Raw genomic sequence first — 12,331 nt, 5'->3', positions numbered from 1 at the left:
TGGATCTTGTGGCTGTCTTCACAAAGGTCCATTTAGGGTATCCACAGGCTGTAAGTGCCCCCTTCAGGTGGTTCTGTTCCTTCTCTCTGGCTTGGGCGCTTGTTGGTATGTTTTCCGCTCTGTGGTGCAGTGTTCTCATGACCCCTAGCTTGTGCTCCAGTGGGTGGTGTGAATCGAAGAGTAGGTATTGGTCTGTGTGTGTGGGTTTTCTGTAAACACCAATCTGCAGACTCCTGTCCTCTTCAATGTGTACAGCGCAGTCCAGGAAGGCCAAACTGTTGTTGTGAACATCTTCTCGTGTGAACTTGATGTTACTGTCCACACAGTTGATGTGTTCTGTGAAGGCTTGCACTTCCTGGCTTTTAATTTTGACCCAGGTGTCGTCCACATATCTGTACCAGCGGCTCGGTGCTATTCCTCTGAAGGAGTTCAGGGCTTTATTCTCCACTTCTTCCATGTAGATGTTTGCCACAATCGGGGATACCGGTGAGCCCATGGCACAGCCATGCTTCTGTCTTTAGAATCCACCGTTGTACTGGAAGTAGGTGGTGTTTAGACAGAGGTCGAGTAATTTGCAGATTTGGTCAGGGCTGAGGCTAGTTCTGTTGTCCAGGGTAAATAGCTGAGTTTCCCTGCCAGTCAGTCAGAACTGAAGAAGTCCTTTGGATGAGGGACGAAACGTCTTCCAGTATCTTCAACCAAGTCCAGTTGCCCTTGATTTTAACCTTCGTTGGATAACTATGACCTGGATGACTGAGAATCTTCATAGACAACATTGCAGATATATACATGTGCATTATTCTGGGTCTGTGCCGTGCAGACGTAACGCAATGGAAGAGAATATTGTGTACATATAAATATATAAACTGACAACATAAAAATATACAACAACAAAGATCAACAATCAACAACAAATATGTACGACGTGCCAGCTCTGTGCCCGACACGAGATGAAACAGTATTTACACGTGCAGAGACATTTGTATCATTTGCAAGGGGGTAGTGTCAGTGGGGGGCCCGGGTCTTGTTAATGAGGGTAGGTGCAGACGGGAAAAAGCTGTTTTTGTGGTGAGACGTTTTGGTCCTGATGGACCGCAACCTCCTGCCAGAGGAGAGAGTCTGAAACAGTTTGTGTCCGGGGTGGGAGGAGTCAGCTGCAATCTTTCCTGCTCGCCTCAGAGTCCTGGAGGCGTACAGGTCCAGAAGAGAAGGAAGATTGCAGCCAATCACCTTCTCTGCAGAGTGGATGATACGCTGCAGCCTGCCCTTGTCCATGGCAGTGGCAGCAGCGTACCAGATGGTGATGGAGGAGGTGATGATGGACTCGTATTGGAGGTGTAGAAGTGCACCATCATTGTCTTTGGCAGGCTGAACTTCTTCAGCTGCTGCAGGAAGTACATCCTCTGCTGGGCCTTCTTGGTGATGGAGGTGATGTTCACCTACTTGAGGTCCTGGAAGATGATGGTGGTGACTGAGGAGTCACACAGGATGATGGGGGTGGTGGCTGGGCTCTTTCTAAAATCCACAACCATCTCCACTGTGTGTGTCCAATAATTCCACTGATGACGTGAGAAAAGTGGGAATTAAATCCGTGGGAGTTGTTCCCCTGATGTTCATGAGCTCCTCCCTGGTAAAAGAGCACCGGGAATCACAGCCGAAAACTGAATTAACACACAAAAACAAAACAAAGCGCACCTAACACCGAGGCAGCTATACTCAGCACCATCTTGAGAGGCAAGTCCTTTCAAAGGACTTCATGATGACATTTCTTTCTTAGCTCTTGTTCTGATGCCAAGTAATAAGAGCAGCTGACGCCACCCACCTGCCTGACCCTCTGATGTAATCCAGCAGAGGTAGGCTCTGACATGCCACAGCCTGGATGTGGACAGAGCAGCCACACACACCAAAACTTCCAGGGCATCCACAGGAACTGCTTCAACGCTGGCATGGCACTAGAGGTCAGGGGTGGCTGTGGTGATACCAGCAAATTCTGTCCACCTTTGCATGGACCAGCTCTGGTCGATTAAAGCACGACCACCATTACTTATAGATCAGCAAGCTGATTATGAGAATTGTTCATGACTTAGCGGTTACTGACATTTGTTTGAAAAAATGGTACATGTACACTGCATGTACAATTATTAGGCAAACTGAATTCCTCAGGATTCATTTGATCATTGAACAAACGCAATGCTCTCAGTCAATCCAAAATATAATTGAACCTCAAACCTGCAGGTTAAACTAAGGGAAAGTGGGTTCTGTCTTGATCAGGAGAATATGTAAGTGTGCAGAATTTTTAGGCAACTAAATTACCAAAATAATTTCTATCAAGTTACTTATTTAGTTTTTAGAGTAAGTGTAACAACACAAAATGACAAATAACATTTTTGGCCTTTCAGAAATATTTAGTGACCATTATATTTAAAAACTGCCATGGCCATCCATGGTCTGTCAATTTCTTGATCTGTTCACTATCAACTTTCGCTGAAGCACACAACCACAGCCTCCCAAATGCTGTTCAAATAGGTGTATTGTCTTTCCTGACTGTAAATCTGACGTTTGAGAAAGGCTACAAGCTCTCAATAGGATTCAAGGTGAGGTGAGGTTGGGGGCCAGGTCATTATTCAGGCATCTTTGTGGCCCTTGCTGGCTAGCCAAGCAGTGGAGTGCTTACATGGATGTGATGGAGCTCTGGCCTGCATAAAGATCATGGCCTTCTTGAAAACTGAGGACTGTCTTCAGGTAGTTCTTTGCCCAGTCTTGACGCTTCAACTTACGAATCTTATTCAGTGGTGGTCGTGTTTCAGCCTTCCTGACCTTGGCCATGTCTCTGAGCACTTGTACCTTGTACTTCTGGACACTCCAGGTAGGTTGCAGTTCTGGGATATGGTGGCACTGGAGGATAATGGATTCCTGGTAGCTTCACGTTTAATTCTATTCAAGTCTTTTGCAGTTAATTTGCGCCTTTTCTTCTCCATGTGTTTTTTGTGACTATTAGCACACCTCATTTCAAGAGTGTTGCATCGATCTGAAAGGCATTTTACAATGTTTTGACTTTTCTGTGTCAGTTAAATCTCTTTTTTGGCCCATTCTACCTGAAGTAATGAAGCTGCCTAATAATCATGCACACCTTGTTACACAGTAAAAAAACAGAGTGTCAATTCAACTCTTAGAGAGTTAAATTTAACTAAATGAACAAAGTGTAAAACCATTTAACACTGTGTTTTTTCACAGTGTTCAGAGTAACTCAGAGTAGGACTCTCTAATGTGTAATAATATTAATATATATTTTTATTTTTCTATGTTGTTATTTATTACTAGGTCGTATGATGCTATTTTGTCCTCCTCTTCCTACTCCTCCTTCGTGGAGGAGATGCGGAGAGTCTTCGATCACCCTGTGCGGGGAAGGGAGGCGCCTGGACGCCTTCTCTCCCTACGCCAGGGCGATCGGAGCGTGGCGGAGTACTCTGTGGACTTTCGTATTCTGGTGGCCAATTCAGGCTGGAACAATGAGTCCCTTCGGTGTGTGTTCCTGCATGGTCTCAACAATCGCACAATCACAATCTCTATGAGTACTTAGTCATGCCCTTCGTCCTCACCAACGCCCCTGCCGTCTTCCAAGCATTAATCAGTGACGTCCTCTGAGATCTCCTGCACCGCTTCGTCTTCGTGTATCTCGATGACATCCTGATCTTCTCCCGCGAGCGACCCTGCCCAACACATTGAACATGTCCGTCTGGTCCTGCAGCAGTTCTGCCATGCCTTCGGAGCCACCACCAGCCTCTCCTCCGGCTACCATCCCCAGACCGAGCGGGTCAACCAGGACCTGGGGGCGGCACTCAGGTGTGTGGCGTACCGTAGCCCCACCTCCTGGAGCTCCCACATCCCCTGGATCGAGTATGCACACAATTCCGCCCCCCTTTGTTCCAGTCACTAGAGGAGGAGGTGGCGGTTCCCTCTGTACAGGCCCACCTTCGACGCTGCCGCCGAGTCTGGAGGGAAGCCAGGGCCGCTCTGCAGCAACCGGCAGTTGGACCGCCACCAGACCCCTGCGCCTGCCTACCGGCCGGGGCTGCTGGTTTGGCTTTCCACCAGGGACCTTCCTCTGGAGACCTCATCGAAGAAACTTACCCCCCGGTTCATCGGCCCTAACCCCATCGAAGCCGTCATCAACCCCTCCGCTGTGTGCCTGACCCTCCCTCCTCACCTAAAGGTCCACCCCGTTTCCTCTCCGTACTAGCAGCGGGGGCACCCCCCCTCCTCGAATAATCGATGGCCACCCAGCTTACATGGTGCGCCGCCTCCTTGACGTGCGACGTAGAGGCCAGGGTTACCGGTACCTGGTGGACTGGGCCGGCTGGTTTTATATTTTACACTTTACGTATGGAATTTCATCACTAAATCCACTTCTGAGAAGTTTTGAGGTGAGAAATCAGCTGTGTAGATTTTGAATATTGACAGTTTTACGAAGTGATGGCGGAACAAAAATGTGCTTGAATATTTTTGGAGTTGAGGAGCTCCGCAAGTGGCTGCGGGGGAAGCTTGTGCCAACCCGCAGTAGGAGCATGTGAGGCCGGACAGCCGCCCGCTCACAGAGCCCTCTGCTCCCGCCGTCACACAGACAACGGCAGAGGAAAATACAGCTGGAAGGTTTTCATACCGCTTATCTGTCTTTACATTCTGACAAATGTTGAAACATTTTAACTTAAAAAAGAGAAAGCTGTGTGGATCGCTGGTGTGTGTCGCATTGAACATTACGTCGCGGCAGTTGTGTGTGGCATCGCTATGATGACAAGCTACGTACTCTGGACACTATCTGCAATGGAAAACAGAGCAGTGCCGAGTAGAGTCGAGTCTATCCATTTGCGCTATGGTAGCATTTTTCGGCAAGGCAGCCTAGATCGTCAGAACACTGGCAACAGTTCAACGTTTAGTCCTAAAAGACGATGCAACTCCGACTCTGTTTGGGCCTGGAAATTCACAATCACAACCGGTAAGTATGCTTTATTGGTTGTGAATTATATTTAAAATAAACACGGCAATGTAACTTCACAGACTGTTAAAGTGCGGAGTTGTTGTAAACGTTGGCTAGCAAAGATATAACTATAATGCTAATGTTACACCTGATGTGAAAGCTACTGAGCAAACATTCAAATTTTTTGGCCAATTTTTATGTAAAATTTAGTTGAAATATGGTGATTTTTGTAGTGGTCTATGGTAAGATATGGAACAATGATGTTGTGTGGTTGTGGACTTGTGAGTAACTTATACCATCTGCTAGGTTACGGTTGCAGTCTGAAGCGGCTTTGATTGGGATCACACTACCTTGTTTCTTACGACCCGCCCTTCTCTGCTTCTGATTCGATAGTAGTCCTTACCTGGGAACTGCGCATGTGCAACTCCCAACAAAGATTTTGTACAAGTAAGATGCATCACTCTGTAGCTCAAGAGCGGAGCGTACAACACATATTGTGAAAAGAGGAGCTGCAGCAATGTGCAGAATAAAAATATGGTGTATTTTGAAAATTAAACCATGTAAACCTGTTCTGGTACAACCCCTAATTAAGATTTTGAACCTGAAAAAGATCACAATACCACATCTTTAAATGGAGTTGTATTTTTTTGCTTACCTTCATAGCGCATGCACCAGCTATGAAGTACAGGTCCAATTTTGTGAATGCAGCAGGGATAATGGATAAGAAAATGGTGCTTTGGTAAAATTTGCTTGTATTCTGAATTAATTATTGTGAAAGGATTCTTTAACTCCACAAAACATGCTTCAACTTTCTTGCACATTTCAGTTTCTCTTCCATCACTAAATAGATGCTTAATAACATCTTGAACAATCCCTTCCATGGGAATCACTACAGAGTTCACAACACTTTGGCATAAATACAGCTGCACAACTAGGTTTGCTGAAGATAATTCTGACTCAGCCTCTAAATATTCAGATGACACAATCAACATCAGTGGCATTACTTGTGTCAAGAACTTTGACAAGGTGTAAAATCATCACCTTTTTCTACCGACTCAAAATTAACTGCTTACATAGCACTTGTTCAGATGCTTCCTAAAGCCACAAAAGCTACCAAAACAATGTGAGCAACCCACTTAGCCACATTTAAGATCAAGAATCTTGCCAGGACAGAGACCATCAATTACCTTAACCCCTTAATGCCGATTGTCGCAAATTCGCATCACACCTCTTCCTTTCAGACTGCAGCTGAGATATTGTTTGTATTCCCCAAAAGCCTGTTTGTGCATATTTGATACGTACCCGGGAACCTTTTGCAAGCACTGGTATCTCGTTTATGCCTGTTGTCGCTAATTTGCATCATACCTACATACCTGAATTTATATCTTTTCTATGTTCTATAGACAAATTAACAATTTCCACTTAATTTAACATTAAACTGAAAGCAAATGTAAATAAATTCAGGCATCAAGGGGTTAATGTGCTTTATAAGGCTGTTTGGTCTACCCTGGTCGCTTTTGAGAAGAAAACACTTGTTTGATCTGACCGGATGCTAATGCACCATTCTTGTTCACAACTCTGGGAGTTTCCTTGTTTCCCCAATGTCAATGAGCTCTGTGGTGGGTACCAGTCCATGGCTTTCCTTTATAACTTTTGCCTTCAGATTGGTGGGCCACTTTTCCAAGAATTTGTTGGCAGTGACCTCGCCAAATAGGAGCCTGAAATCTTGTTCTATCTGTAATGCAAAAATACAGTGCACAGAAAGGAGCAATAAGTGAGACTGCATGCTGCATGGGATATTTCAGTGATTCAACTAATGAAGAGTTCTTAACAGTCTGAAGACATCTCCTGTTTTCTTTTCATTATTGACCACTGACTGACTATAAATGAAGGTAGCTTTCATCTTCTCACATACAGTGTCTTCATCAGCAGAGAGTCTCAAAATAGGAATAGCTGCTTCCACAGCCCCATCAGATAACACAGCGGGTCAGAAGGGTCTGGGTTGGCCATGGCCTGGCCCACCATCTTAAGACAAAACACATTGTTATTGACTCCTGCCTACACATTTCAACAAAATTGTATATAACTGATAAGTAAATTTACTTTTGGAAGATTTGCTAACTGTGGCACCTCTTTATTCGGTAGTGCAAAGTATCCCGAACCACTCTCTGGATCGTAATAATGTTCCTATGTAGTTAAATACATGCATACTTAATATGCTATCAACATTTCTAAGGGCAATTACGTGTTTAATGTTGTACAGACCCTTTTACTTACATATCCATGTTGTGAACATGGGTCTTCTAGATATGGAAACAGAGCAGCTGTCCCCTGTGTACACATCACTCTGATAATCACTCAATTGGAAACAGTGACTATACAAATACTAACAATGTTTCTTCATAGCCTATGAATGATTCTTACTCTTGTGTTTGTGTCATCTCAGCAGCAATTATGTTTATCATCTGTCTTCTGGTGGCATCTTTCAGAGATTTGGTTTTTGCAAACTTTTACATGATGTGTTCACCGCCATTTGTAAGACTGGAAATAACATAAAAACACTTCCCATCAAATGGAACTAAATCCAGATTAGACTTAACAACAGTATCCACTCCCCACCGCTTTTGCCTCATAGTTTATGTGGCATGGCCTTTTAGGTTGACTTCCTTCATAGCGGCTGCTTCGTCAGGAGGGACACACCTCGTGAAGTTCAGAATGATAGTATCGTCAGATGCTGTTGAGCATGATGATTAAGACAGAAGTATCTGTGCATTAAGGAATATAAACAAAATTGTTGCACATTGTGAGCAGTGCACAATCCAGAGTCAAATTCCTCGTATGTGTACACATACCTGGCAATAAAGTTGATTCTGATTCAGGCAGGAATATCTGCTGCACAGAAGAACAAGATTAGTAGGGAACAAGTACAGGAACTAGTCTTAGAGAAGAATAGCTGGAACGAGACTGGGAACAAGAGTCTACAATCTGGCGCTGAGTGGAGGTGAGGACCAGGTATAAGAAGGCAGGGCATAACGAGGCTGATAGTTGGCAGCTGGTGACAGGCCCCTGCACACCTGACTCCACTCCTGCAAGAAGGGAACACACACACACACACACACACACACACAACCCAGGAACAGGGGACCTAACAGGTACATGTTGACAACATGTCCTCAATCGACATCTATGAAACTATAAAACTGTGTTTAGTTGAAAAAACTATTATTGAACGATATTGAAAACATGGGAATGTTAACTTTACTTACCCGACTGTGACTCCACTCCCGTAAACCAGCACAGCAGCGGACCCCTCAAGCAGAATTGCAGCACGCGTAATCATCACTCTGTAGAGTTTAATTTTACACTGACTTTTAACTCTACTCTGGTTTACTCTCCATATAGTTGGAAATACTCTGCAGGTATTGTATTCTGTATTTTTTACTGTGATAAGGTGTGATACACTCTCACTGCACCCTCCCTCATTACACCAATGCAGTTAACCTGAAAATGATTTACTCCATTGAGCATTCATGTTTGTATGGTTTGGAGTTGGAAAATGTGCACTGAAATAATTATTCATTCAGAATGCTTACTTGCCTAATAAATGTGCACACAGTGTAAGTAAACAACAGATTTCAATAATATTATGAATAAAAACTTCAACACAATCTAATTTGTAATGAACGTCCAAAAATATAGCAAAAGATGTTGCAAACAAAGTTGCTGCATTTATGAACTTGTTGATTTCTGGGAGGGCGGCTTCCTGATAAAGACAGAAAAGTAGAGACCAAATTATGCACATATAAAAAAACCCTTTTATTTCATGTGGACATAACTGATATAACATTTCAACCACAGCTGGTCTACCTCAGGTCAAAGTGCAGAAGTGTACACAACTGTATTTAAATATCACAGCATTATCTCCAAATTAGCCTAAGTGAGTCATCAGATATGAGGGGGGAGTGGGAGTCGTCGGTCGCTTATATCTACACTCTAGCATGAGCTTTGCAACCTTAAAGCTGCATTATGACTAACCAATCGACACGACAATACCTGCCAGCCAATAAGAGGCAGAGTGGGGCGGGTCTTTTTTCAAGTCCTCTACACTGCGGAGTCTGACAGCTGAACACGTTAGGACGTTGCTGCCGAACAAACAAAAAGCAAGTCTGATGTAAGATATTAGTAAGCCAGTTTACAATATTAACTGTCTTGGCTAACGTCCACAGGATAAAAATGTGTCGGCATCGGTGTTGTTTACACTGGGAATGCTGGGAACATGTCCCCAACACTTTTTGAAATGGCTGATTTTGTCCCCATCACTTTTCTAAAAGCATTTGTTAAAAATGTACCTTGCAACAAGAAATGTTAAATAACAAATGAAAATGCTTTACGATTTTTTTGTTTGTGGAGATTAAAATGTAACCACTAGACGAGTTAGAAGTGTAAGCAGAGAAGAGAAAAAGAACATTTTTTAGTTAGTAAGTTAGTTAGTAAGTCCCACTTATCATGGCCTGTTTAAACTTTTCACAATTTTTTTTAATCAATGTCTAGACCTGTCAAATATGTACTTGATTGCCCCAGAGAGGCTTAAGCTTCTTTAAACACAATTTCAGATTTGTGAAAATGGGAAAAAGGGCGGTTTCATTGCTCTTGTAAACCACATTGGACCAGGTCCAGATCAAAAACCACTATACGTGTAAGTATGTCATAAAGAATGTGGTGTACTATGAAAAAAAGAGTGATTAACAATGTTGTTAACAATGTTGTTAATGACAAAATTAATATGGCCTGAAAGTAGCAAGCTAAAATTAACTGTGAGGGCTGTGAGGGAGGAATTTTTAAGAATTGTAGCAAATTATGCAAAACATCTATGGAAAGCTGGCAACCTCACTTTGACCTTCTTCTTCGGCTCTGGATCAGTTTTCTGTTCTGATCTCAGCACATCTGGGCAAACTTCTGAGTAGGCTAAAATCAGAGGCAGCATTTTTATGATGTCATCACATAGACTTCTTACAAAGTATTTTACTATTATTATTTGTATTTTGATACAAAATATGAAGGCATTTTCATCAAAACTATCAAATACAATCCTATTTTGTATTTCAAAATATGTATTTTAAATACTGCCCATCCCTGGTCAAAGTGCTTGAGCCCCTCTACAATGCGCGCTCACACCTTTACAAAATAAATGACAAAATTGTTATTTTCTACGTTATTTGTTTTCCCTGCTGTACCAAAAACATACCGAACCATGACTCCAATACTGAGGTACATACAAAACCAAGCATTTTGTACTGTTACACCCCTAATGATTACACATGACTAAATCCTTAAAGCGTACTTGTAAACTGTTTGTACACATGTCCAAATCATTCAGGGGTGTTTACAACTGTTTAACTAATTAAGTTTTCTGCTTTCTGCTTGAAGATTCATTCTTTAACTTGGAAAAAAATGTTCTTAACTGAACATCCAGATTTCTTCTGGAACTTTCAGAAACATCTCATGGCCTTCAACAGGTGATGGTGTTTGCTCAGTTGTCATAAAGAGTGAAAAAAAAGATTATTAATTGAGAAGATTAAAAATATTACACTAATAGCATTATAAATAAATATAAATTCATATAAAATATTAGATTTTAAGCATTTAGTAGATGCTTCATAGGAAGAATTATAGTTACACAGAGAGACTCACAAATGAAAAGGCATCGCCACTTCCAGTATATGCATTTGTTAAGCACTATTCAATTAAAATGCGACAGTGAAACAAAATAAAACAGCACATTGTAGTTTCTGTATTTATCAAAGCCTTTATCAATGAAATAGTTAAAATGGGGAAAATGTGAAAAATTCCATTGAAGGTCAATTTAATGTACCTCTTAACTTTCTGCCCCTAAAATTTTCAGTAAGGGGCTACAGTGCTCCTACTAAAAAACGTTAGTCTGGAGTCCTGTTATTCAAAAAGATCAATACTTTTCAATACAATTTTCTTATATCTTAGGCATGTATGAATTATTTATTACAACAGTGGGGACAGAAAGAGAGCAGTCTGCTTTCAGATTTAATGGTTAATCCACCGTTTTGTTTTTCCATGTAAAATCACATTACTTATTATGTAACAAAATAAAAGAAGCATTTTACAGTAGACTTGAAATAGAATATATTTTGATCCAATCATTCAGGTTCTTGCTGTGAATGGTCTGATGAATATTGGACACAAAGGGGATGACAAAACAAATATAGTGTGACTACACAGAACAGACAGATGGTTAAATCCTTGTACAAACAGATTCTTTACTCATTTCAGCACCATAAAATACATGTAGTGGCAGTTTATGTACCAAACAAACTGTATGTGCAACTTGGAAAAACAGAAAAACAGTTCAGTACAGGAAAAATTAAGCATATTTGCACTACATCAGCAAAAGAAAAAAAAAAGACTCATCAATAAACGGCATGTTATTAAATAATCCTACAACATACGAAAACAGATAACTGTTAACAACGACTATAGGACCACAGCAAGCTGAATTCCACAATAGTGAAACAGGTCAAAAGACAGCACCATTCAACCCCTTGGAAAAGACTGAGGCATTTGTTGTTATCACACACACAGACATTCATGCACACACATGCATGTGAGCTCCATGACTATGTGAAAAGGGTTCACAAGGTAAGAATATTTTTTAACAGCAGCTGCTGGCAGCTGTCATATAGTGCTCATATTAAGTATTCAATGTGTGACCATTTAAAGATATTTACTGTCAGATGTAGATGTAGATTTAATGCACTTTCCAATGAAGTTCTTACTCTTGTAACCCCATTTCTATTGTAATATGTATTAACAGGTGACCTGTATCTTGATATGTGATCCGCATAATGACATCTTATCAATGGCCTTTGTATTGTGATCAGATCTCAATGTGCAAACAATAACATGGTTCATCTCAAGTCAAGGGAAGTGATACAGGTTACTCTCAAATGATATATGATAATGGTATATGTGCAGGCATCAGGAGGTTACTTTTCAGTAGCCTTGCTAATGAGGCTAACATTACTTTTATTGTAAGAAGAGGTATGAAGCCACCTTCCTAGCACTAGTGCTTGCTCGGCTACCCCTGTTGGTCACATGATCCTTATATTGTGCTCAGTGGCAGTGGCTCAAGAGTCTCCTGATGTGAAGATGCTGTATGAACCATGCCTGTTTTTACTTTGCAGAGGAAGAGCTCATCTGTAGCTCTGAGACAGCAGGGGTGGTGGTGGCGCATTGATAAGATGCTTGCCTTTGGTGTGGGAGACCTGGGTTCTATTCCACAGTGAGACATCCACCATTGTGTCCCTGAGCAAGACACTTAACCCC

At 41.9% G+C, this 12,331-nt stretch overlaps 1 long non-coding RNA gene across 1 annotated transcript; it reads right to left on the bottom strand.

Annotated features, from left to right (window-relative positions):
* Positions 1–6,592: 6,592 nt before the first annotated feature.
* Positions 6,593–7,280, bottom strand: LOC123985448. Its single transcript, XR_006828666.1, has 3 exons — positions 7,253–7,280; positions 6,891–7,000; positions 6,593–6,710 (listed from the first exon to the last, which is right to left on the bottom strand). It is a non-coding gene; the product is annotated as an uncharacterized LOC123985448 (long non-coding RNA).
* Between the last annotated feature and the right edge of the window lie 5,051 nt (positions 7,281–12,331).

The sequence above is a fragment of the Micropterus dolomieu genome, linkage group LG17, assembly GCF_021292245.1.
Source record: "Micropterus dolomieu isolate WLL.071019.BEF.003 ecotype Adirondacks linkage group LG17, ASM2129224v1, whole genome shotgun sequence".
Taxonomy (NCBI): domain Eukaryota; kingdom Metazoa; phylum Chordata; class Actinopteri; order Centrarchiformes; family Centrarchidae; genus Micropterus; species Micropterus dolomieu.
Note: the sequence above shows the minus strand (reverse complement) of the source record. Positions and strands in the feature narration are given on the sequence as shown.